At 29.0% G+C, this 26763-nt stretch overlaps 1 protein-coding gene and 1 long non-coding RNA gene across 7 annotated transcripts in view; both read right to left on the bottom strand.

Annotated features, from left to right (window-relative positions):
• Window positions 1-26763, bottom strand: part of LOC108004367 (fasciclin-2) — a 169879-nt gene that overhangs the window by 46682 nt on the left and 96434 nt on the right. The gene's annotated exons all lie outside the window — the stretch shown is intronic.
• On the bottom strand, window positions 16344-22308 carry LOC133666755 (uncharacterized). Its single transcript, XR_009831337.1, has 2 exons — window positions 21874-22308; window positions 16344-20799 (listed from the first exon to the last, which is right to left on the bottom strand). It is a non-coding gene; the product is annotated as an uncharacterized LOC133666755 (long non-coding RNA).

Raw genomic sequence — 26763 nt, forward strand, 5'->3', positions numbered from 1 at the left:
TTAAATTTTTTATTTCTTCTATTTAATCCAATTTCTCGTATTACTCGAACTATCAGTCAACAGATTTTTCGTTTAGAAAACTGTAAAATTATTCCACGTAATTCGCACCATAAATCCTCTTATCAAATAATACTGGAACTACCATTTATTTTACTTAAGTCACTTTTCTACCTGCAAATACTAGACTCGCAAAAATGAAACAATCATTTTTCCAATTTAACTTTTTATTTATTTATTCATTTTTATCAAACATATTTTTTTACTAATTTAATTTCCTTTTTATCAACAATCTTCTACAAATATATTTTATTCTTTTATGATCGCTGGAACGGATCTTTTTTCTTAGTTTTTTACCATTCTGAAATACAAGAAATGCAGTATCTCTTCTCTAACATAGTTAGTCGAATTCTGAAAAGAATTTCGATAATTTTCCCCTCACCTTTGTCACATCAACGAAACGGAACGATTCTTGTTAAAATTGCAATCGGACAAATACGTGGGAAATTAATTGCAACGTCTGAACGGCGGAACAATGGGAACATTTAAGCCGCGCGGCAAGTTCTCGGAGCTGAAACGCGGATGAAATTCCAAACTGTCTTCCGTAAGCCGCACTTCCGTTTGAATATGATCCGATCGTCGTCGATCCTCTCCTTCTTCCCGTTCTCTGCACCATCGAAATAGTCACGAATATCGATCGAACCACATTTCCATAGTTCCATAACACTAATTTTACCCCTGATTTCTATCATTTTCTGCGTCTTTGACCGCGATGTTCCACGCCTATTCCAGGCAGTTCCAGGTTCACGATGCATGGAAGTTGTCTTTATATTGGTTCGCAAGGCAATGTTTTATGGAGGATGTCCGGTTTAAGGGAGCATGATGGCGGTATTCCTCGTAATTTGGAAATTGAACTGTGAAAGTATAGTCTTTTCTAGTATTATAGTGCAGGTTAATTTTCGTTTTCTTTCCACTGTGAAACTCTATTTTTCGTGAAGCAATATTCTTTAGTACTAATCGAGTAGAATCAAATGAATATATTATATCTTCATAATTGTATTCATGTAAAATTATACAGTTTTAAAAACGAAAAATTGAGTTTCTTTCTTAAGAAAATAAAGTAAAAGATTTCCTTTGGAGATTTTTCAAGTCTGTTTTTAATTTACAATTTACTTTCGTTAAAAAAATCTCTTATTCCTTCTTTATTTAATTTAATCATCGAAACAGGTCGACGATCAAACGTAAGAATTGCAAAAAAATCGAAACAAAATGGAATTACAATATAAATCATTTCTCACGCAAAAATATTGTTCGTGTAAAATATTCGCACAATCTCGATATTTCATCTCGATACAATGAACAAAACGCGTATGCGCGCGAACGAGGCGCGTGGACAACGCGTATTTAGTCTACGTCCTCCGCATTATTACGTCTGTTCGAACGAGTTTCACAAGTTGAACGTGCTTCAAAAAGCCGTGAAACTCCAACGGCTCGAGCTGATTGCCAATTTCGTCGAACATATTTTTCCTGCCTCGTTTCGTTTATCATCCCCCGCGCGCACAGCCCCCTCCCTCGAGTTGTACGCCTCGCGGGAGAGATCCATTATAAACAGGGTGAAAAAAGCGCGGCTTGGTAAATATAATGCCACGATCCCGCTCCATCGAGACATATCGTCAAAAACAAATCCGAAAATGGATTTCTCCGTGGTTCTATCCGTTAAAAACGAATGTACGCGTGCACGAGATAGGTAAGTTTACTTTTGGATGAGAATTTTCATGAGAGAAATATATCGTGGACAAATGAATTAGGTAGTTGGAAATAAAAGATTATCGAACTTTTTATTATTAGGATAATTTTTTAAATTATGATAAATAAGTGGAATAGATATATATAGTATATGTATATAAATTAATTTTTCATTAATTTTTGTATCATCGATTAATGCGAATTGTGAATTTTTAAATGGCGAATTGGTAGATTAAAAATTAATTATTAATTTTTGTAGTATTGATTAGTGTGGATTATGATTATTTTTTTTAAGTTGCGAATAAAGAGTGAAAATTGTTGTTTAAAAGAATCATTAGATATGAATATTAATTAATCCAATCGATTTCTCGTTGCTTTCGATTGCAAAAATTTATTTTTATTTTACTTAATGGTATTCTAGGGAGCTAATCTATAAAAAATATAATAGCTATCCAATTGAAAAAATGAAATCATTTCATGATTTCTTACATATTTTGATTACATACTTTCTAAAGTACTGTTGGCCAGTAATTTAGTTTTTATTTCAGCTTTTTCAGCTCAACTTCTAATTTAGTTTCACATGTAACGTTATATATATCCACGGTAATCATTTATTCCATTCGAACGTTTCTAATTTCAATAATACAAAGCTATACTCTTAACATTACCTGTCTCTAATTCAACCTTACCTCAACTAAGTGATTTTCGAATCTTAAGAACGATTCAGAGTTTCTATTGTAGTAATTGTCGTTGGAAAAGACCTTCTACGTTGTCGTTCCACCGAGAATTTCTCGCATAAATCTTGATTCGAGTTCCCAAAGTTTCAAGTTAAAGTTGAAGGAACGATAACAAGTTTGAAGTTACAGAGAGAATGGCGATAAGTATCGGTTTAGTTTTGAAAAGATGGCTCGTGAAAAGGAATTAACTTCTGATTGTGAGTTGGGAAGTCAGGTAATTCTGTTACACAAACGTTAAATCCAAGTTAGCAATTTATTTGCTAATGCATTTGAAGTATGCAAGATTCCTGGTTCAACTATAATTGGTTAAAATCAATTGTTCTGTACAATTATTAAAGATATAAAAAAAAAAGAAATAGTAGTTAAATAGAATTATACTTCTTTCGAAAATCAATGATTTATAATGACAATGAGATATAATGAAAATAATGAATAATGAAAATAAAATATAATTAATAAGTGTATCTTCTTATAAAATGATATTCGTTAAAAATAAAAAATCGTTCGTTAAAAATTTCATCCAAAAAAAGAAAAAAAAATACCTTTGAGCCACGTTCTTCGTTACGTTCTATAATTCTATTTTAATAAAAGCGTTCTTTTCTTTTTTGCAACACGCATTAACACTTTCAAAGACCGACAGTACACGTAGTTAAAAAGAACGATCTGAAACGGAGCAACCGCGATATAACCACCTCTTTTCCTCCCAACCCCGAGTACTACACGCAATTACGTGGAGAGCGAGAAATCCTTGAAAAGAAAAACGCCATTGCCGTAAGATCATCTCTCCCTGACCCTCCCCCTTATGACGAATCGATGCAACACACACACAATCCCTAAAAGGCGGCGCCCTCAAAGCGGTAACACTCGTTAAATCTGTTCTCTCTTTCTTCTCTTTTTTCTCCCCTCTCTCCTTCTTCTTCTTCTTCTTCTTTTTTTTTTCTCTCTCCAGCCATGCTACTCTCGTTACGCAAGTTGCACGTGCCCCACACGCTCGAGCGGGGGCGGAGGATGCAAGGAGAAGAAGAAAAAGGAGACTCAGTGGGCGGATGATTGGAGAAGAAAAGAGGGCTCGCGATATAGTGTGGAGTGAAATTATGGGGTTCTTGCGAGGGGTTAATAGGTTGCCAGGAACTGTGATAATGGGGTTGGTTTGGAGGACGTAGGGAAGTTGCATCTGATTGTCGCCATTGTTGAGGAAATTGGTCGTATTTTGAGGAAAGTTGATGGATCTTGGAATAATTGAGAGTTATGATCGAGGAATTGTTCTTTTTGCTATTTTATTATTATTAATTGATAATTAAATTCATTTTTGATATTGAAGAACCGTTTTGACGGAGGTTGGAAAGCGAAGGGATTATGTATTTTTTAAAATATAGATTGTGAAAGTAAGCTTCTTGTAAGTATATAAGAGGTAATTGTGTTTCTAAGTTTTCCAAAGTTGAAAGTTCACAGTTTTAGAAGTTGGATAAAGTAAATTTTTGGAAAAGTTGTTGAAGATTACCTGTTGCAGTTTTGGAACTTGAAAAGTAATTGAAATTTCTAAGTAAAATATGAAAAGATGGAGAGATAATAGATCTTGAGAAATTTAAAATTATCCTTAAAATTAATATAATATAATATAATAATGATTATTAAAGAACGTTATTAATAATTAAATTTGTGAATCTGTTGTACAAAATAAAACGATAATAAAGAAAATTGTAGAAACTTGCTAAAATTAGAAATCATTATACTCATGGATTATAGAAAATGGATCAACAGACCAAGATTGTAAAAAGATAATTAAAAAACTTGTAATCAAGGTAAGAAAAAACGATAAAAAAATTGGTTTTAAAAAATAAAATGAGCGAAAAAGAAGTAACAAAGATATGAACGGGTTGCAATTAGTAATGACTGTGGTCACGAAACGTTGGCAACAGTTGCAGATACGAAAAAACGAAGCACAAAACGAAAGTGGAATGATTATTGCAGTCTGCTATTGTAAAAGATAAGCAACCAGTATAATCTAGATAATAACGTGAAACCACAGCCAATGTACAAATAAATTTATACGATCGTGTATCGCAAAAACTGGAATATGAGCTTTTTATGGGGTAGATCGTATTCATATCGAATGGATTAGCTTGGAAAGTTTTTTAAGATTTTTTTTAGATTTAATAATTCCCAGATTAAAAGCAATGTTTAAACATAAAAAAGTTGTAAGAGACGAGTTAAATCTTTCTTGTAATATAATATTTTTCTTGTCTGTATTAATTAATTAAATTTTATATTAATGATATTACATTGAAATACGATAAAAAATAAATTATTGATATTATTATATTATATTGGTACAAAACCATTATTATAACTCATGAACTCGATTTCATAATAATTAAAACAACTTTAAATTATTGTATTGTAATACAAGAGTTTGATATTAATAATAACAAAGTAATAATAAATTTTTATACAGAAATTAAATTCAAAGTCTTTATAACTTTACACGAATTAAAATTGTCAATTTTTAATTCGAATTTGAGATTCGAAATATTAAATCTTGATTGTTATCAATTCTATTACAATTACAATAGTTGATTTGGATAAATTATTGAGAGAAAAAAATTCTTGAAAGTTTTCAAAAGAATAATTTTATACAAATAGTAATATTTTCTTTAAAGAGAATAAAAAACTTATCATTTCAATTAAATTTTTTTAAAAAAAATTAGCATGTATTAATATTTATTTCTGATCAATTCAAATAAATAATAATAGAGCTGCATTTATATTTCACGAAATTATATACGTTTCATATATTCTTCAAAATATAAATATTTAATATTTAGTCTTCGTATCTTATCTAACAAGCTTCCATATTATCAAATATAAAATTTCGTATGTATACAGCAAATTTAATTCACATGTAAGCAGAATAAATATTATATTTCTGTCGTTTCCAATCTATAGATTCTATGATATTTTTTCTATATTCTTTACAAATGATAATAAATTGTCACTTATCATTGTTTCTTTAGATAAAAAAAAGTATATATAAGAAGTATTTTATGAAAAAATTTCCCTATTTTTTTCCCTTTCATTTTTTTACTTAATAGAATTTCAATATTAAATTTAAAAACTAATTCTTATTTCCTCATTTTATACATTTTTCAATTTGTAATACAATATTCTCTCCTTAAATATCACTTTGCATTATCTAATTTTCAAACCACATAATTCACGAATATAGCAAAATTGAACTATTTCCAGATCCATTTTCCCAAATTTAATTTCTAAAACTTCTTCTACACCGAAGTTTATTCTCATTCAATTTAACACGTATCTATTATCAAATTTTCAAAAAATCAAATTTAACCGATCACAACTTCCAAAATTAATTTCAATTAATTTCAAAATTAAACAAATCTTATTCAAATTCATTTCCATTTAACATTCATTTCTCCTTCATCCTCTCCAACTTCTTTCCACGTTATTAAACAAAAAGAAACTTCCTCAAAGCGATTCATATTCACGGGGTCCACACGCATCTTAACACACGAGGCTCTCAGTTCTCTGCAACTAGAGCGAGACACTCGATGACGTAATCTCGGAGATCAGCTAAAGATCTCCAACTCCTGGAGAACTGGTTACAGTCTCGAACACGCGACGGCATCCTCGACGATAAATCCTGATAACACGATCCGATACGAGATCCAAGAACCATGCAAGAACCACGGGAAGAGGAGGACGAAAAAGAGGCTGAGCATTATCGAATGCCGTGGAAAATTGCGGCTAAAAGCACGATGATGGAACGGCGCGATAAAAAAAGGGGGAAGGGAGCAAGGGGTGCACTTGCAAAACTTGGTAATCGGTGTTCCATCCCAACTCCTATGGGATTTCATTCGAAGGCGGACATAGATAAGGCTTCCCCGGACGTGTCTTTATGGTATCCCATTGATCCGGATCCGATTTTGCGTGTAACTCGTTGTGTACCGCAGAACGGAAGCTCTATCAGAGCTCGTGGGGGAGGATGGTGTCCTAGTGCGTGGGATTTTTGGCCGTGGATCCAACTGTTGGTGAATCATGTACCCTTGGTTTCGGGATTATTTCATTTTAGAGATTTTAGAGGGATAATATAATCAAAGGATAAGGGTAATTTTTGATATTAGGTTTGTTTAATATTTTACTGATAATAATTGAAGGTATTTTTGTAGATTGAGGATAGTAATGTTCGATAATAGAAAAGGAATTGTTTAGGATTTTGAATGCAATGCATTCAATTCTTCTTCTAACTTTGTGTAATTATTATTATAATAAAAAAAATGTTGTAACTTTTAATGTATTAATGTTCTGTGTGTGAAATTTATGTATCGAAAACTATTTTTTCTTTTTTAATATTAGGATATAAGTTAATTATAGAGATGGTTTAATTTGAATTTTTAAGATACAATAATTTTGGTTAATTTTTTATATTAGATTTAAAAGATTAGTGAATTTTTTAAACTGGTTTGAATAGATTTTATTAAAACGATAATTTTATTGGAAATTAATTGGAAATTTGTAAAAAGAATCAGAAGGAGGATGAAAAATTTGTTTGATTTAATTGTCCTATTTTGATTGGAATTTTTAAATCATTTTTTCAAAAGAATTTTATTGCGGCAATATATCACGTTTTCAAAAAGAATTAATACGAATACGAAAGATTTATCGTATATTTGAAAAATTTGTTTAATTTACAAATTTCCTCTCGGTTAAAATTTTTTTTAACGAGACCTTAAATTCAATTTTATTACTAGCTATCTATCAATATAACTATATTTATAAAAAAGAATTAGTTTTTGAAATGACAATTATTGAAATGACAATCATCACTTTATATATGAAAATTATAATTATTTCAAAATCAAAATATATCCTCTATTAACCACGTTGCTCTTAATCGTTATCATTAAGTGATGCAAGTACAATAATATAAAAGATGTTTAATTTAATAACAGAATGGCTGGCTAGTACGTACGTATTAGATATAAATGAAACATTCAATCAGCAGAATGCGAGTACCTGTATCTGTTTGCTTTACAACTCGATTCATGCTGCAAGAGAGGCTGTGATAAGAGAGTTTCGAGCAGGAGAGGCAGTTGGGTTGATCTTACACAAAATTGCTGAACTACTGCCATTTCAATGGCGACGTTAAGTGTTTAGAAAGCTTGCCATGTCGGTGCTTTGACCGCAGTTGGTGGCCAATTTCTTACCACCATATATACTTACATGCATGTGCACATTAACAGATGTACAAAGCGAGATTTATTTTCTAGAGATAAGATTGTCGAGAAATTGTCGTATAATTTTATGGATTATATCTCAAAAATATTTATAAGTAATTTTTGTATAATTAATTGTATCTTATTTTACTGCTTTTTTAAATTTATGTAAAATTGTATTGTTACAGATGGATATTATTTAATATAGATTGAAGAGAAATTCTGATATAATTAATTTAAAAAAATTCAAGTTTATAACAAGAATTTTTTACATTTCAAAATAATGCAAATTCATTAAAGTGCAAATTCGTAAATCTTTTCATATATATTATTTCTCAATATCAAAAAATTCAAAATATATAACAATTTTCTCTAAAGATATTTTATATTCTGAATAAATCAAACGACTAGCTTTATAAATAACTATACCTACCTCAAATCAGGAAACAAGATAAAGGGGGCTTTTGAATGCCGTCGCGTGACCATGAGTTATCAATAACGCCCTTCCAATGAATAATTCGACGACAATAAAGGCGGAAAGGCTTTCGCCTTCAGATAAATCATGAAATTGCAGAAACTTCTCCTACGGTATAATTCGATCGGAACGATAAAAAGAATGGAAACTCGGGAAGATTATATTCCCTGCTTGTAACAAATTTTAAAGGATCTCTCTTTCCCTCCTTTTCCTTCCCTTCCTCGATTCTCGATTCAATTATTTAAAACTATCCCCTGAAGAAATCAGTATTTCCCATTTCCAGAAACGAAAATACGGAAATAAATTCTTCTTCTTCACGAATTGAAAATATGGGAGATATTGTATATGTGCGTGAGTTCGTGTGCGAGTCTGAGTGTGAATGTTTCACGCAGTCAGTCAACAGACCAATCTCTGTGCACACACGTTATTTCAAGGCCCGTGCATAATTCATTTAATCGAAGATAAAGAGCGTTAAAGAGTCGCTGGAATGAATTTGCAATCCGGACTAACGAGATTTCGAGTCCTTGGACGAGTATCAGATGGTTTGAGATAATTTTGCAACAGAACAATAGTGCTGGTTTTGAAAGAAATTATTTGATTCATTCACGGGCAAGTAGGAAAATACATTTGCAATTGTTTATTATACATTGATGTATATTTTATAGTGATATTTGTGTGATATTTGGGTGTTCTTTTTCTTTTAAATAAAATATACATAAAAGTGGTATCATTAAGAGTATTTGAGAATTATCGAATTGATTTCGAAAAATAAATTATAAATTTATTTTATATATTTTGAGAATAATTCTATTTGGATGAATATCAATTCTATAATTTAGATTATTGTGTAGATTTAAAATTTCATTGTTTCGTAATAAGCTTCATTAATCATGAATTGTATTGATTGAATAAATAATTGCATGAATTGTGTTTGGAAATAATAGTAATCTTCTATGACTTAAGATAAATATCTCGAGAAATAGTGAATTTCGTTACTATTCGGTTAAATCCAAGTTCAGAAAGTTTCTCTTTATTCAAGGAAGGGGTTAGGAAGGGGTAAATATTTAGAAGGCAACTACTGGAATATTCTCTTTCCTAGATACATATGTACCTTATTTCGTTTCTTTGCTCTCGAGAATATTGGAAATTTTTTTCTTCTTTTCAATTTTAGGAATTTTCGCTATGCGGATATCTTCTATTCCATGTCATATTAATACAATATTTCAGAAGTTTGGACTGGTGAAATTTTCAAAGCAATAAATAATTTAAAATATTCAAAGTTATCCGAAATATTTAATAAATGTAATAATAACGTGAGTTTTCATTCATTTTTTATTAATTATAATTAATTATAATTATGAGAAAAGAGAATAATAATATAAAACAATAATAAGAAAATTTAATTTAATTTTTGTTCCAAACATTTTATTATTTAATTACAAAGATATTCGAGTGGATCAATTCAAATGAATCACTTTGTATATTCCTTAAGCGAATTTTTACTACGTGCCATAAACGTTGCATCCGATTTTTCGGTAATATTTGACAGGCAACAAACTTGTTTTAAAAGCCGTAGCATATTTCATCTTGTGATATTTTCGCTTATCATAATGCTCTTCTGTCAAAAGAAGGGATTAAAAAGATAATCTCGTTCTTTTGTTTAAAGAATGTATATAGTGTCTATCTTTTGTTTAAAATTTAAAAGAATAATGAATTTTACATGAGTATATGTTAAGCTTTATTTATTCTATATTTAATCGAAATATTTATAAATATTCTTTATGACATATTTTATGAATTTTAATATCTTTTTATAAGAAATTCATTGATGTTTTAAATTAGATATGATAAAATACATTCCATTAAAAAAATAGGACTTCGTTATATATATAACAATTGTGCATATTTTTCACAATTCATTTATTTTTCATAAATAAAATATTAATATTAATAACGTTTCTCTGATTTTTAGAAAAATACAGTTCCAACAAACGAAAAGAGAGTTTGTGAAAATATAAATAATAATTCATTAAAATAGATATTTCTTTTTACACACATTCCTATAAATAAATAAAATATCATAGATTAAATTATTAAGATATTTATATAATTTTATTTCCATTCCATTATCGCATCATCTTGCTCTACTTCTCGTTTCATATAATGCAAAATTAATTTATAATTTAACGAACAAACTTCAATATTTCTTTACTTTATGGTTTTTTACTTTACTGTTTTTTACTTTATTGAAAATATATTTTTATGAAAAAAGAGAGAAAAATCACATATTAATCGACATATACAATCACAGAGAAACGTTTAAAAAAAGAAAAAAAGATAAGGAAATACCGCAATAAACTTTTACGCCGTTCCATTCGATTTTTCTTTTCTACATTTGAAAATACAGCATCGAGTTTCGTTCCTCCGTGGAATTTTCCTCCGTGGAAAAGGAAATTATAGAGAGTTATACACGATATAACTATACACTATATAACCAATGGTTATCTGCCTTTTCTCGCGTCGGAAACGTTGCTCAACGTCTGAGAATTTACCATATATTTTCCACGAAACTCTCGAATCGAGAGAATGCGGAATATGCAATTCCTTTCGTTGCGCGATACCTTGACGCGTTTCTATATTCAATTTTTCCTCCACGTAACGTCTCGCTTTTCGAATTAAATGCGACTTTCTCTTTTTTTCTCTCTCTTTTTCTTTTTTTTATCTCCCATCGAGATGCATCGGATTGAAGGAATTCCTTCTTCCGGGCAGGCGATCGAAACACGAAGTGTCACGAACACGAAGTGGGGGAGGAAATAAAGAGAGAGGGGGTTGGATTGTTCAGTTCGCTCGTTTATTATATTGTCAGAAGATTCTTGCAGAAATTCTCGATTCAATTTTACTTCTTTATCGTTTGGAAGAGAGAAATGAGCCAGCTTTTGTATTTTAGGAAATTTTATAATCATGGTTAGGTGAAATTATCCTCTTATCGAGTTATGGTTTTCTGAAGTGAATATTTCGTAAGTATATATATAGGTTAAAAACTTTTTAATACTTTTTTATTTTTAGTTTAATTTTTAAAAAAAAATTTTTTTTATTTGATTTGAACCGAGGTTACGTTAATTAAATTCAATATTTATGATTTTTAAAGTTTTAAATAAGCTTCTCGTAGATTCTTTCAAATTAAGTTTATATAAAATTTTTAATGAATTTATATAAAATTATTAATTTAAAAGTTAGATTAAAATTTGGTTAAATCTCAATATCATCGGTGTCAGATTCTGTTGGACAATATGAAAAGATAAAATCGAAAAAAATCGTGAATCCGTTATATGCACGATTTATTTATCTGATTTTTATTTTTGTCAACTAGAAAATTCCATTTTTGTGCAAAATAGAACGTGCTGAACAGATGTGCACTATCAACTTTCATATCTCTGATGAAACCAGCAGCTTGCCAATGAAACGAAATAATATATTATTTTTATAAATGAAGATGATATCAGTTTTGAAATGTTAAAACTTAGAAAAAAATTCTCATTTCCTTATGGAATGCTTATCAATATTACTTTCCATTATAACGTTCCAACAAGCAAAAATTTTGATGCGACTCCAGAGATATTAAAAGATGCAAATAAAGCAAGATTCAGTGATAACCATGCGGATGCAACCTGTTGAAACGCTTATGCTCTTGTATTTGCTAGCTGGATTCGAGTCATAGAAATACAAAAGGATTGTAGCTATTGAAATTCCAATTCTTTTTAATTTAAATCAGAATAGTTTTTAGATTAGAAGATTTTTAAAAACTCTTATCTTATTTGTATATTTGCAATATGCAATAAATGAATTTTAAATATAGAAAAGTCAATCAAAATGTTTGTAAATTGAAAGGAAAAAGACAAAATTTAGAACATAAGAAAGGAAATTGAGATTGGAAATATTTTCAACAATTCAAAGATAATCTACATATAGATTATTATAGATGGCAATGATTTTTTCATTTCTACGAATATAATAAAACCAAAATTCAGATTCAAGTTATAATAAATAACTTCAAAATAAAAAGCAAGAAAAGCAAATAAGATAGAAAATACAAAAAGAAAATCTTTACGTATTACAAAATATTTTATTTATCAATAAATTTTCTTTTTCAGATATAACATTCGGTCGATGATGAATACCTATGTCAAAAAACCATTAAAATAAATGAACATATTTCAATTATGAATAAAATCCAGACAATCGAATAACATCAAGAATTCATAAGATGCAAAATATAAGGAGAGAGAAAAAACTCTTGGAATAAATATTTAAGAATATTCTTTCTTGAAGAAACTTTTTTCATCAAGTTTTCACATTTGGAAAAATAAAATTTAATCAATTAAATTTATTTCAGGAAAACATTAAAACGGATGAACGGTAAACATTTCAATCACCCTTAAAGAATACACAGATTCAAATGTCCGCTATTTGTGACGTGTTACCGCCAAAGGATAAACGCACAGACGATCCATATTTCTCCCAGCGGTGTCTAGCTTCTTGCAAATTTACTGAAAATTCCCTTCTCCATGGAACGAAGCCCGATACATGCATCAATCATCCGCCTTTTCCTCGTTCGCTTTTCACCTCGAACACGCACCCGCGTACCGGATAACATGTTCAGGAAAGCTTTGAAGACCTTTGAGTATACACATAGCACGCGTCTACGAAATATGAAAAAAAGATAACCATTCAAGAAAGACAGGAAGAGAGAGGAAGGGAAGGAAGAGAAGTTACCATCCCGATATCAGCTGCAACGTTCCTTCAATGTTATCTCTGGAAACGTTATTGGAATACATCTGCGAATCCAAACAGGGAGGATAAGAAAAAAAAAACTCTCATTTTTTTAGTAATTTTAATTGAACCCTTCTTGCAAAAAACAACTAGCGATAATTATACCAGTGATACTTTTGTTACCATAATATGAAAGTTGCGTTTTGAATTGTGTGAATATGTGTGAGTGTGTGGTTGCATGTGATGGAATAGAGTGACTTAGAATAATGAATTGTAATGTGTGTATCAAATGTATTGTATGTATATAGATATGTATTATATATAATATATAAATATGTATTGTATTATTGTATTATGTGAATATTATTGTATAATTATATTTATATAATTATTTATAATAAATTATTTTTCAAAAATTATAAATGTCTTTTCAATAATAAACCAACATTTCCCTTCCTATTAACAATTTAAAAAATGATGTTTTTTTTCTATTTTTAAAAAATTATTTTTCAATCAAAAAAGTAAGTAATATAAAATTTAATTTTTCTAGTCGAAAATTTGATTTTGTATTAGGAGAACATGATACGATAGAAGGTCGCTCAAGGAATTTCCGGCAATTCTTGGAAATGACTTCAAATTCTCGGAATCTCTAAAATTCTTGGAAATGACGTCAAATTCTTGGAAATTTCTAAATATTCAAACAAACGAAATTTTGTCCGAAAAGTCGACTTTGTATTAGGAGAACATAATACGATAGGAGGTCGTTCGAGAAATATTTCCAAGAATTTTGGCAATTCTTGGAAATGACGTCAAATTCTCGGAATCTCTAAAATTCTTGGAAATTTCTAAATATTCAAACAAACGAAATTTTGTTCGAAAAGTCGACTTTGTATTAGGAGAACATAATACGATAGGAGGTCGTTCGAGAAATATTTCCAAGAATTTTGGCAATTCTTGGAAATGACGTCATATTCTCGGAATCTCTAAAATTCTTGGAAATGACGTCACATTCTCGGAATCTCTAAAATTCTTGGAAATTTCTAAATATTCAAACAAACGAAATTTTGTTCGAAAAGTCGACTTTGTATTAGGAGAACATAATACGATAGGAGGTCGTTCGAGAAATATTTCCAAGAATTTTGGCAATTCTTGGAAATGACGTCAAATTCTCGGAATCTCTAAAATTCCTAGAAATTTCTAAATATTCAAACAAACGAAATTTTGTTCGAAAAGTCGACTTTGTATTAGGAGAACATAATACGATAGGAGGTCGTTCGAGAAATATTTCCAAGAATTTTGGCAATTCTTGGAAATGACGTCATATTCTCGGAATCTCTAAAATTCTTGGAAATTTCTAAATATTCAAACAAACGAAATTTTGTTCGAAAAGTCGACTTTGTATTAGGAGAACATAATACGATAGGAGGTCGTTCGAGAAATATTTCCAAGAATTTTGGCAATTCTTGGAAATGACGTCAAATTCTCGGAATCTCTAAAATTCTTGGAAATGACGTCACATTCTCGGAATCTCTAAAATTCTTGGAAATTTCTAAATATTCAAACAAACGAAATTTTGTCTGAAAAGTCGACTTTGTATTAGGAGAACATAATACGATAAGAGGTCGTTCGAGAAATATTTCCAAGAATTTTGGCAATTCTTGGAAATGACGTCACATTCTCGGAATCTCTAAAATTCTTGGAAATTTCTAAATATTCAAACAAACGAAATTTTGTTCGAAAAGTCGACTTTGTATTAGGAGAACATAATACGATAGGAGGTCGTTCGAGAAATATTTCCAAGAATTTTGGCAATTCTTGGAAATGACGTCACATTCTCGGAATCTCTAAAATTCTTGAAATTTCTAAATATTCAAACAAACGAAATTTTGTTCGAAAAGTCGACTTTGTATTAGGAGAACATAATACGATAGGAGGTCGTTCGAGAAATATTTCCAAGAATTTTGGCAATTCTTGGAAATGACGTCATATTCTCGGAATCTCTAAAATTCTTGGAAATTTCTAAATATTCAAACAAACGAAATTTTGTTCGAAAAGTCGACTTTGTATTAGGAGAACATAATACGATAGGAGGTCGTTCGAGAAATATTTCCAAGAATTTTGGCAATTCTTGGAAATGACGTCATATTCTCGGAATCTCTAAAATTCTTGGAAATTTCTAAATATTCAAACAAACGAAATTTTGTTCGAAAAGTCGACTTTGTATTAGGAGAACATAATACGATAGGAGGTCGTTCGAGAAATATTTCCAAGAATTTTGGCAATTCTTGGAAATGACGTCAAATTCTCGGAATCTCTAAAATTCCTAGAAATTTCTAAATATTCAAACAAACGAAACTTTGGCCGAAAATTCGATTTTGTATTAGGAGAACATAGTATGACAGGAGGTCTATCGAAAAATTTTTCTAGGAATTTTGATAATTCTTAGAAATGATGTCAAATTCTCAGAATTTTTAAAATTCTTGGAAATAACATCAAATTTTCGGAATTTTTAAAATTCTTAGAACTGACATCAAATTCTGAGAATTTCTAAAATTCTTAGAAATGACATCACATTTTTGGAAATTTTCAAACAATAGATTAAATGAACAGAATTTATGAACAATTTCTTTATTTTTTATTATAAGAATATAAACAATGAAAAAATAGTACGTAAAACAATTAAGGACTTGCAAAATCAGATAGAATTTTGCCAAAATTCCGATTTTTTATAGTTATTAGAATAATAACAATTTGATCGCAAAATGTTAAAAAAGAGACGATATAAGATATAGGATAAAAAAAGAACTCATATTTATTTAAATATTCTTGTTATCTACAAGTAATCTATAGTTTCTCACATGAAACTACCATATACATTTTTTATTATATATTATATTTTATTATATATTATAAAATAGGTAAGTATATAGCAAGTGTATTAAATTTTATAATTAGAATTAAGTAAAAAGTTAAAAAAATGAATGCTCCTGAAAGAAAAGGTAAGTACAGTGCTATAAAAAGGTAAGTATCAAGGTAAGTATAAAGGTGAGTATAATTTTAGAAATATTTTACGTACTAGTTTTTTATTATTACTATAAAATATAAAAAAATTTTTTTCCAAAAACAAAAACTCCAGGGCTGATATTTCGGTTTGTTTATTTTTTTTCCCAGCGTTCATTTATAAAAATTTTTCGAAATTTTCAAAATTTTAAAGTCCTTAAAATTTCTACGTGTATACAAACGTTGGTCTGTTTATTTACATTCTCAATCTGTCTATATGTTTCCAATGTTTATTTACGAAAATTTTCGAAAATTTAAAGCCCGGGCGCTAAAATTTCGGTTTGTATACCAATATTGGACTGTTTATTTACATTTTCAATGTTTATTTACATTCTGGGTTTGTTTATTTACGTTTCCAATGTTTATTTACATTTTCGGTTTGTTTATTTACATTTTCAATGTTTATTTACATAAATTTTCGGTTTGTTTATAAACATTGGACTGTTTATTTACATTTTCAATGTTTATTTACATTCTCGGTTTGTTTATTTACATTTCCAATGTTTATTTACATAAAATTTCGGTTTGTTTATAAACATTGGAATGTTTATTTACATTTTCAATGTTTATTTACATTCTGGATTTGTTTATTTACGTTTTCAATGTTTATTTACATAAAATTTCGGTTTGTTTGTAAACATTGGAGTGTTTATTTACATTTTCAATGTTTATTTACATTCTGGGTTTGTTTATTTACATTTTCAATGTTTATTTACATTCTGGCTTTGTTTATTTACATTTCCAATGTTTATTTACATAAAATTTCGGTTTGTTTATAAACATTGGACTGTTTATTTACATTTTCAATGTTTATTTACATTCTGGCTTTGTTTATTTACATTTCCAATGTTTATTTACATGAAATTTCGGTTTGTTTATAAACATTGGACTGTTTATTTACATTTTCAATGTTTATTTACATTCTGGATTTGTTTATTTACGTTTCCAATGTTTATTTACATAAAATTTCGGTTTGTTTATAAACATTGGACTGTTTATTTACATTTTCAATGTTTATTTACATTCTTGCTTTGTTTATTTACGTTTCCAATGTTTATTTACATGAAATTTCGGTTTGTTTATAAACATTGGAATGTTTATTTACATTTTCAATGTTTATTTACGTTCTGGATTTGTTTATTTACGTTTCCAATGTTTATTTACATAAAATTTCGGTTTGTTTATAAACATTGATCTGTTCATTTACATTTTCAATGTTTATTTACATTTTCGGTCTGTTTATTTACATTTGCAATGTTTATGTACAAAAATTTTTGAAAATTTTCAAAAATTATTTGTAAAATACTTACCTTTACTTACCTTTACTTACCTTCCATTTACTTACCTTTTTACAGCTTCTTTTTATAATATTTAATGTTTTTCAACAGTTTACTTAATTCTAAATATACTTACCTATACTTACCTTTTAATTACTTACCTTTTTATAGCTACAGTTGTTTGTGATTCTAAAAATTTTTAAACTGTTTTCTTAATTCTAGAAGTAATTATATTTACTTACCTTATATTTATAAATACTGATTTTCGCAGCACAAAAATTTATTAAAATATATCAACTTTAAAAACACATTTTCTCACTTCGGCACAAATTACTTAATTCTTCTAAGTTGATAAGAATTTCTTGAGGATGGTTTCAATTTTTTTGGAATCTCCCAAATTCTTTCAACGAATACTAAAATTAAAAAAAAAGGATAAATTAAAGAAATTTTTGTATTAGAAATACGACTTTATATTAGGAGAACATAATATAATAGAAAGTTATATAGATATATCTTACACTCACCATATATATACGTACTTTTTACAGCTACAATTTTCATATATTAATAAAATTTTAAAAATCGTTACATATCAAAAACTATATATTACTGTTTTGCTTTTATCCTCCATACAATAAAAACAGTTATTGTTCATAATACTGAACATTATATACTACATTTCTTCTTTTAATAAAAAAGCACACGTACACATTGATAACATCATCCTTACGACTTATCACTTATTTGTAAAAATGTTAAAAAGTGTTTCAAGTAAAAGTTGAATGATTTCGAGGGAGACACATATCTTTGCTAGGAATTTTTTACTCACAGAAGCGGCAAGGATTTATAAGAGTATTATTTTTATAAATACAACCATAATTTTTAACATTCCAGTTGGTGTATCTTTGCATTCTCTGTAAAAAAGTATTAAAGCATACATAGCAAAAAACTTATAGTTTCGATTTAAATAAATATCTTTTAAATTAATGGTTTTTTAGTATATATGCCTTAAAGCTTTTTTATGGAGAATACTATGATACATCGATTGATGCATTAAAAAATATACCATTACATTTAAACAAATACAATTGACGTTTTTGTCCAAAATTTTTGTCAAAAATTCGTTTTGTATTAGGAGAACATGATACGATAGGAGGTCTTATAGTTTAAATTTTTTTAAATATCTCTTAAACTAATCATTTTTCGCTATATATGGCCTAATACTTTTTTATAGAGAATACATAGATGCATCGATTGATGCATTAAAAAATATACCATTACATTTAAGCAAATACAATTGACGTTGATAACTTTTTTATGGATCGACCTACGAAAAAACTGAGGTCACCAGAGTGTAGTCCTTTCGAAGCCATTCAACTTTTGTTCCAAGCATTTTTTAATATTCTGAAGAATAAGCGAGATATTCAAGAAAAAACGTTAAGATCAAAATTCCCTGAGGGATAGAAAAATTTTTGTCGAAAAATTCGATTTTGTATTAGGAGAACATGATACGATAGGAGGTATTACAGTTTAAATTTTTTTAAATATCTCTTAAACTAATAGTTTTTCGCTATATATGGCCTAATACTTTTTTATAGAGAATACATAGATGCATCGATTGATGCATTAAAAAATATACCATTACATTTAAGCAAATACAATTGACGTTGATAACTTTTTTATGGTTCTACCTACGAAAAAACTGAGATCGCCAGAATGTAGCCCTTTCGAAGCCATTCAATTTTTATTCCAAGCATTTTTTAATATTCTGAAGAATAAGCGAGATATTCGAGAAAAAAGGCTAAGATCGAAATTCCCTGAGCGATAGAAAAATTTTTGTCCAAAAATTCCACTTTGTATTAGGAGAACATGATACGATAGGAGGTCGATCGAAAAATTTTTCCAAGAAATGACGTCAAATTCTCGGAATCCCTAAAATTCTTGGAAATGGGGCCCGGTTCTTAGAATTTTTAAATTTCTTGGAAATGACGTCAAATTCTTGGAAATTTCCGACTGTTCGAACAATAGATCGATACTTTTGGCCAAAAATTCGATTTTTGACTAGGAGAACATAATTTAACAGGAGTTTTTTCACATTTACCGTACATTTACCGTACTCCTGCTTACTTTTTTACCATTCCTCTTATCGTAGCCATTTTTTTAAAGCCTTAAAGCATTCTTTTTCCCAATTTATATATATATTTAGATTTTTACTGCTTGTACACATATCTCCTCGTGTTTTTTATCATTTTTTTAAATTTTTTAAAAATTCGAAAGTACTTTGAGCACTTTATTTTTATTATTGTGTATGAATCGATTATTTTTAATGACCAATTGCATAAAATAATGCACCCGGTGTCCGGTTAATATTATTTGGTATATCTCGCTTGTTTTTGGGAATATTAAAAAATGTTTCAAATAAAAGTTGAAGCATTTCGTGGGAGGAATATCCCTCCGTTATTTATTTTTTTATATATAGAAGCGTAAAGAATTTATAAGAGGGAATGTTGTTTGTTTAAATAGAAGTGTACACTTTTTAACATTCCAGTTGGTGTATCTTTGCATTCTCTGTAAAAAAGTATTAAAGCATACATAGCAAAAAACTTATAGTTTCGATTTAAATAAATATCTTTTAAATTAATGGTTTTTTAGTATATATGCCTTAAAGCTTTTTTATGGAGAATACTAAGATACATCGATCGATGCATTAAAAATTATACGATTCCATTTAAACAAATACAATTGACGTTGATAACTTTTTTATGGGTCTACCTACGAAAAAACTGAGGTCGCCAGAATGTAGCCCTTTCGAAGCCATTCAACTTTTATTCCAAGCATTTTTTAATATTCTGAAGAATAAGCGAGATATTCAAGAAAAAAGGCTAAGATCGAAATTCCCTGAGCGATAGAAAAATTTTTGTCCAAAAATTCCACTTTGTATTAGGAGAACATGATACGATAGGAGGTCTTATAGTTTAAATTTTTTTAAATATCTCTTAAACTAATCGTTTTTCGCTATATATGGCCTAATACTTTTTTATAGAGAATACATAGGTGCATCGATTGATGCATTAAAAAATATACCATTACATTTAAGCAAATACAATTGACGTTGATAACTTTTTTATGGATCGACCTACGAAAAAACTGAGGTCACCAGAATGTAGTCCTTTCGAAGCCATTCAACTTTTATTCCAAGCATTTTTTAATATTCTGAAGAATAAGCGAGATATTCAAGAAAAAACGTTAAGATCAAAATTCCCTGAGGGATAGAAAAATTTTTGTCGAAAAATTCGATTTTGTATTAGGAGAACATGATACGATAGGAGGTATTACAGTTTAAATTTTTTTAAATATCTCTTAAACTAATAGTTTTTCGCTATATATGGCCTAATACTTTTTTATAGAGAATACATAGATGCATCGATTGATGCATTAAAAAATATACCATTACATTTAAGCAAATACAATTGACGTTGATAACTTTTTTATGGGTCTACCTACGAAAAAACTGAGGTCACCAGAGTGTAGTCCTTTCGAAGCCATTCAACTTTTATTCCAAGCATTTTTTAATATTCTGAAGAATAAGCGAGATATTCAAGAAAAAAGGCTAAGATCGAAATTCCCTGAGCGATAGAAAAATTTTTGTCCAAAAATTCCACTTTGTATTAGGAGAACATGATACGATAGGAGGTCGATCGAAAAATTTTTCCAAGAAATGACGTCAAATTCTCGGAATCCCTAAAATTCTTGGAAATGGGGCCCGGTTCTTAGAATTTTTAAATTTCTTGGAAATGACGTCAAATTCTTGGAAATTTCCGACTGTTCGAACAATAGATCGATACTTTTGGCCAAAAATTCGATTTTTGACTAGGAGAACATAATTTAACAGGAGTTTTTTCACATTTACCGTACATTTACCGTACTCCTGCTTACTTTTTTACCATTCCTCTTATCGTAGCCATTTTTTTAAAGCCTTAAAGCATTCTTTTTCCCAATTTATATATATATTTAGATTTTTACTGCTTGTACACATATCTCCTCGTGTTTTTATCATTTTTTAAATTTTTAAAAATTCGAAAGTACTTTGAGCACTTTATTTTTATTATTGTGTATGAATCGATTATTTTTAATGACCAATTGCATAAAATAATGCACCCGGTGTCCGGTTAATATTATTCGGTATATCTCGCTTGTTTTTGGGAATATTAAAAAATGTTTCAAATAAAAGTTGAAGCATTTCGTGGGAGGAATATCCCTCCGTTATTTATTTTTTTATATATAGAAGCGTAAAGAATTTATAAGAGGGAATGTTGTTTGTTTAAATAGAAGTGTACACTTTTTAACATTCCAGTTGGTGTATCTTTGCATTCTCTGTAAAAGTATTAAAGCATACATAGCAAAAACTTATAGTTTCGATTTAAATAAATATCTTTTAAATTAATGGTTTTTTGTATATATGCCCTAAAGCTTTTTTATGGAGAATACTATGATACATCGATTGATGCATTAAAAATTATACGATTCCATTTAAACAAATACAATTGACGTTGATAACTTTTTTATGGGTCTACCTACGAAAAAACTGAGATCGCCAGAATGTAGCCCTTTCGAAGCCATTCAATTTTTATTCCAAGCATTTTTTAATATTCTGAAGAATAAGCGAGATATTCAAGAAAAAAGGCTAAGATCGAAATTCCCTGAGCGATAGAAAAATTTTTGTCCAAAAATTCCACTTTGTATTAGGAGAACATGATACGATAGGAGGTCGATCGAAAAATTTTTCCAAGAAATGACGTCAAATTCTCGGAATCCCTAAAATTCTTGGAAATGGGGCCCGGTTCTTAGAATTTTTAAATTTCTTGGAAATGACGTCAAATTCTTGGAAATTTCCGACTGTTCGAACAATAGATCGATACTTTTGGCCAAAAATTCGATTTTTGACTAGGAGAACATAATTTAACAGGAGTTTTTTCACATTTACCGTACATTTACCGTACTCCTGCTTACTTTTTACCATTCCTCTTATCGTAGCCATTTTTTTAAAGCCTTAAAGCATTCTTTTTCCCAATTTATATATATATTTAGATTTTTACTGCTTGTACACATATCTCCTCGTGTTTTTTATCATTTTTTTAAATTTTTTAAAAATTCGAAAGTACTTTGAGCACTTTATTTTTATTATTGTGTATGAATCGATTATTTTTAATGACCAATTGCATAAAATAATGCACCCGGTGTCCGGTTAATATTATTTGGTATATCTCGCTTGTTTTTGGGAATATTAAAAAATGTTTCAAATAAAAGTTGAAGCATTTCGTGGGAGGAATATCCCTCCGTTATTTATTTTTTTATATATAGAAGCGTAAAGAATTTATAAGAGGGAATGTTGTTTGTTTAAATAGAAGTGTACACTTTTTAACATTCCAGTTGGTGTATCTTTGCATTCTCTGTAAAAAAGTATTAAAGCATACATAGCAAAAAACTTATAGTTTCGATTTAAATAAATATCTTTTAAATTAATGGTTTTTTAGTATATATGCCTTAAAGCTTTTTTATGGAGAATACTAAGATACATCGATCGATGCATTAAAAATTATACGATTCCATTTAAACAAATACAATTGACGTTGATAACTTTTTTATGGGTCTACCTACGAAAAAACTGAGGTCGCCAGAATGTAGCCCTTTCGAAGCCATTCAACTTTTATTCCAAGCATTTTTTAATATTCTGAAGAATAAGCGAGATATTCAAGAAAAAAGGCTAAGATCGAAATTCCCTGAGCGATAGAAAAATTTTTGCCCAAAAATTCCACTTTGTATTAGGAGAACATGATACGATAGGAGGTCGATCGAAAAACTTTTCCAAGAAATGACGTCAAATTCTCGGAATCCCTAAAATTCTTGGAAATGGGGCCCGGTTCTTAGAATTTTTAAATTTCTTGGAAATGACGTCAAATTCTTGGAAATTTCCGACTGTTCGAACAATAGATCGATACTTTTGGCCAAAAATTCGATTTTTGACTAGGAGAACATAATTTAACAGGAGTTTTTTCACATTTACCGTACATTTACCGTACTCCTGCTTACTTTTTTACCATTCCTCTTATCGTAGCCATTTTTTTAAAGCCTTAAAGCATTCTTTTTCCCAATTTATATATATATTTAGATTTTTACTGCTTGTACACATATCTCCTCGTGTTTTTATCATTTTTAAATTTTTAAAAATTGAAAGTACTTTGAGCACTTTATTTTTATTATTGTGTATGAATCGATTATTTTTAATGACCAATTGCATAAAATAATGCACCCGGTGTCCGGTTAATATTATTTGGTATATCTCGCTTGTTTTTGGGAATATTAAAAAATGTTTCAAATAAAAGTTGAAGCATTTCGTGGGAGGAATATCCCTCCGTTATTTATTTTTTTATATATAGAAGCGTAAAGAATTTATAAGAGGGAATGTTGTTTGTTTAAATAGAAGTGTACACTTTTAACATTCCAGTTGGTGTATCTTTGCATTCTCTGTAAAAAGTATTAAAGCATACATAGCAAAAAACTTATAGTTTCGATTTAAATAAATATCTTTTAAATTAATGGTTTTTTAGTATATATGCCTTAAAGCTTTTTTATGGAGAATACTAAGATACATCGATCGATGCATTAAAAATTATACGATTCCATTTAAACAAATACAATTGACGTTGATAACTTTTTTATGGTTCTACCTACGAAAAAACTGAGATCGCCAGAATGTAGCCCTTTCGAAGCCATTCAATTTTTATTCCAAGCATTTTTTAATATTCTGAAGAATAAGCGAGATATTCGAGAAAAAAGGCTAAGATCGAAATTCCCTGAGCGATAGAAAAATTTTTGTCCAAAAATTCCACTTTGTATTAGGAGAACATGATACGATAGGAGGTCGATCGAAAAATTTTTCCAAGAAATGACGTCAAATTCTCGGAATCCCTAAAATTCTTGGAAATGGGGCCCGGTTCTTAGAATTTTTAAATTTCTTGGAAATGACGTCAAATTCTTGGAAATTTCCGACTGTTCGAACAATAGATCGATACTTTTGGCCAAAAATTCGATTTTTGACTAGGAGAACATAATTTAACAGGAGTTTTTTCACATTTACCGTACATTTACCGTACTCTTGCTTACTTTTTACCATTCCTCTTATCGTAGGCATTTTTTAAAGCCTTAAAGCATTCTTTTTCCCAATTTATATATATATTTAGATTTTTACTGCTTGTACACATATCTCCTCGTGTTTTTTATCATTTTTTTAAATTTTTTAAAAATTCGAAAGTACTTTGAGCACTTTATTTTTATTATTGTGTATGAATCGATTATTTTTAATGACCAATTGCATAAAATAATGCACCCGGTGTCCGGTTAATATTATTTGGTATATCTCGCTTGTTTTTGGGAATATTAAAAAATGTTTCAAATAAAAGTTGAAGCATTTCGTGGGAGGAATATCCCTCCGTTATTTATTTTTTTATATATAGAAGCGTAAAGAATTTATAAGAGGGAATGTTGTTTGTTTAAATAGAAGTGTACACTTTTTAACATTCCAGTTGGTGTATCTTTGCATTCTCTGTAAAAAAGTATTAAAGCATACATAGCAAAAAACTTATAGTTTCGATTTAAATAAATATCTTTTAAATTAATGGTTTTTTAGTATATATGCCTTAAAGCTTTTTTATGGAGAATACTAAGATACATCGATCGATGCATTAAAAATTATACGATTCCATTTAAACAAATACAATTGACGTTGATAACTTTTTTATGGGTCTACCTACGAAAAAACTGAGGTCGCCAGAATGTAGCCCTTTCGAAGCCATTCAACTTTTATTCCAAGCATTTTTTAATATTCTGAAGAATAAGCGAGATATTCAAGAAAAAAGGCTAAGATCGAAATTCCCTGAGCGATAGAAAAATTTTTGTCCAAAAATTCCACTTTGTATTAGGAGAACATGATACGATAGGAGGTCTTATAGTTTAAATTTTTTTAAATATCTCTTAAACTAATCGTTTTTCGCTATATATGGCCTAATACTTTTTTATAGAGAATACATAGATGCATCGATTGATGCATTAAAAAATATACCATTACATTTAAGCAAATACAATTGACGTTGATAACTTTTTTATGGATCGACCTACGAAAAAACTGAGGTCACCAGAATGTAGTCCTTTCGAAGCCATTCAACTTTTATTCCAAGCATTTTTTAATATTCTGAAGAATAAGCGAGATATTCAAGAAAAAAGGCTAAGATCGAATTTCCTGAGCGATAGAAAAATTTTTGTCCAAAAATTCCACTTTGTATTAGGAGAACATGATACGATAGGAGGTCGATCGAAAAATTTTTCCAAGAAATGACGTCAAATTCTCGGAATCCCTAAAATTCTTGGAAATGGGGCCCGGTTCTTAGAATTTTTAAATTTCTTGGAAATGACGTCAAATTCTTGGAAATTTCCGACTGTTCGAACAATAGATCGATACTTTTGGCCAAAAATTCGATTTTTGACTAGGAGAACATAATTTAACAGGAGTTTTTTCACATTTACCGTACATTTACCGTACTCCTGCTTACTTTTTTACCATTCCTCTTATCGTAGCCATTTTTTTAAAGCCTTAAAGCATTCTTTTTCCCAATTTATATATATATTTAGATTTTTACTGCTTGTACACATATCTCCTCGTGTTTTTTATCATTTTTTTAAATTTTTTAAAAATTCGAAAGTACTTTGAGCACTTTATTTTTATTATTGTGTATGAATCGATTATTTTTAATGACCAATTGCATAAAATAATGCACCCGGTGTCCGGTTAATATTATTTGGTATATCTCGCTTGTTTTTGGGAATATTAAAAAATGTTTCAAATAAAAGTTGAAGCATTTCGTGGGAGGAATATCCCTCCGTTATTTATTTTTTTATATATAGAAGCGTAAAGAATTTATAAGAGGGAATGTTGTTTGTTTAAATAGAAGTGTACACTTTTAACATTCCAGTTGGTGTATCTTTGCATTCTCTGTAAAAAGTATTAAAGCATACATAGCAAAAACTTATAGTTTCGATTTAAATAAATATCTTTTAAATTAATGGTTTTTTGTATATATGCCCTAAAGCTTTTTATGGAGAATACTAAGATACATCGATCGATGCATTAAAAATTATACGATTCCATTTAAACAAATACAATTGACGTTGATAACTTTTTTATGGGTCTACCTACGAAAAAACTGAGGTCGCCAGAATGTAGCCCTTTCGAAGCCATTCAACTTTTATTCCAAGCATTTTTTAATATTCTGAAGAATAAGCGAGATATTCAAGAAAAAAGGCTAAGATCGAAATTCCCTGAGCGATAGAAAAATTTTTGTCCAAAAATTCCACTTTGTATTAGGAGAACATGATACGATAGGAGGTCTTATAGTTTAAATTTTTTTAAA

Source organism: Apis cerana, linkage group LG10 (genome assembly GCF_029169275.1).
Source record: "Apis cerana isolate GH-2021 linkage group LG10, AcerK_1.0, whole genome shotgun sequence".
Classification (NCBI taxonomy): domain Eukaryota; kingdom Metazoa; phylum Arthropoda; class Insecta; order Hymenoptera; family Apidae; genus Apis; species Apis cerana.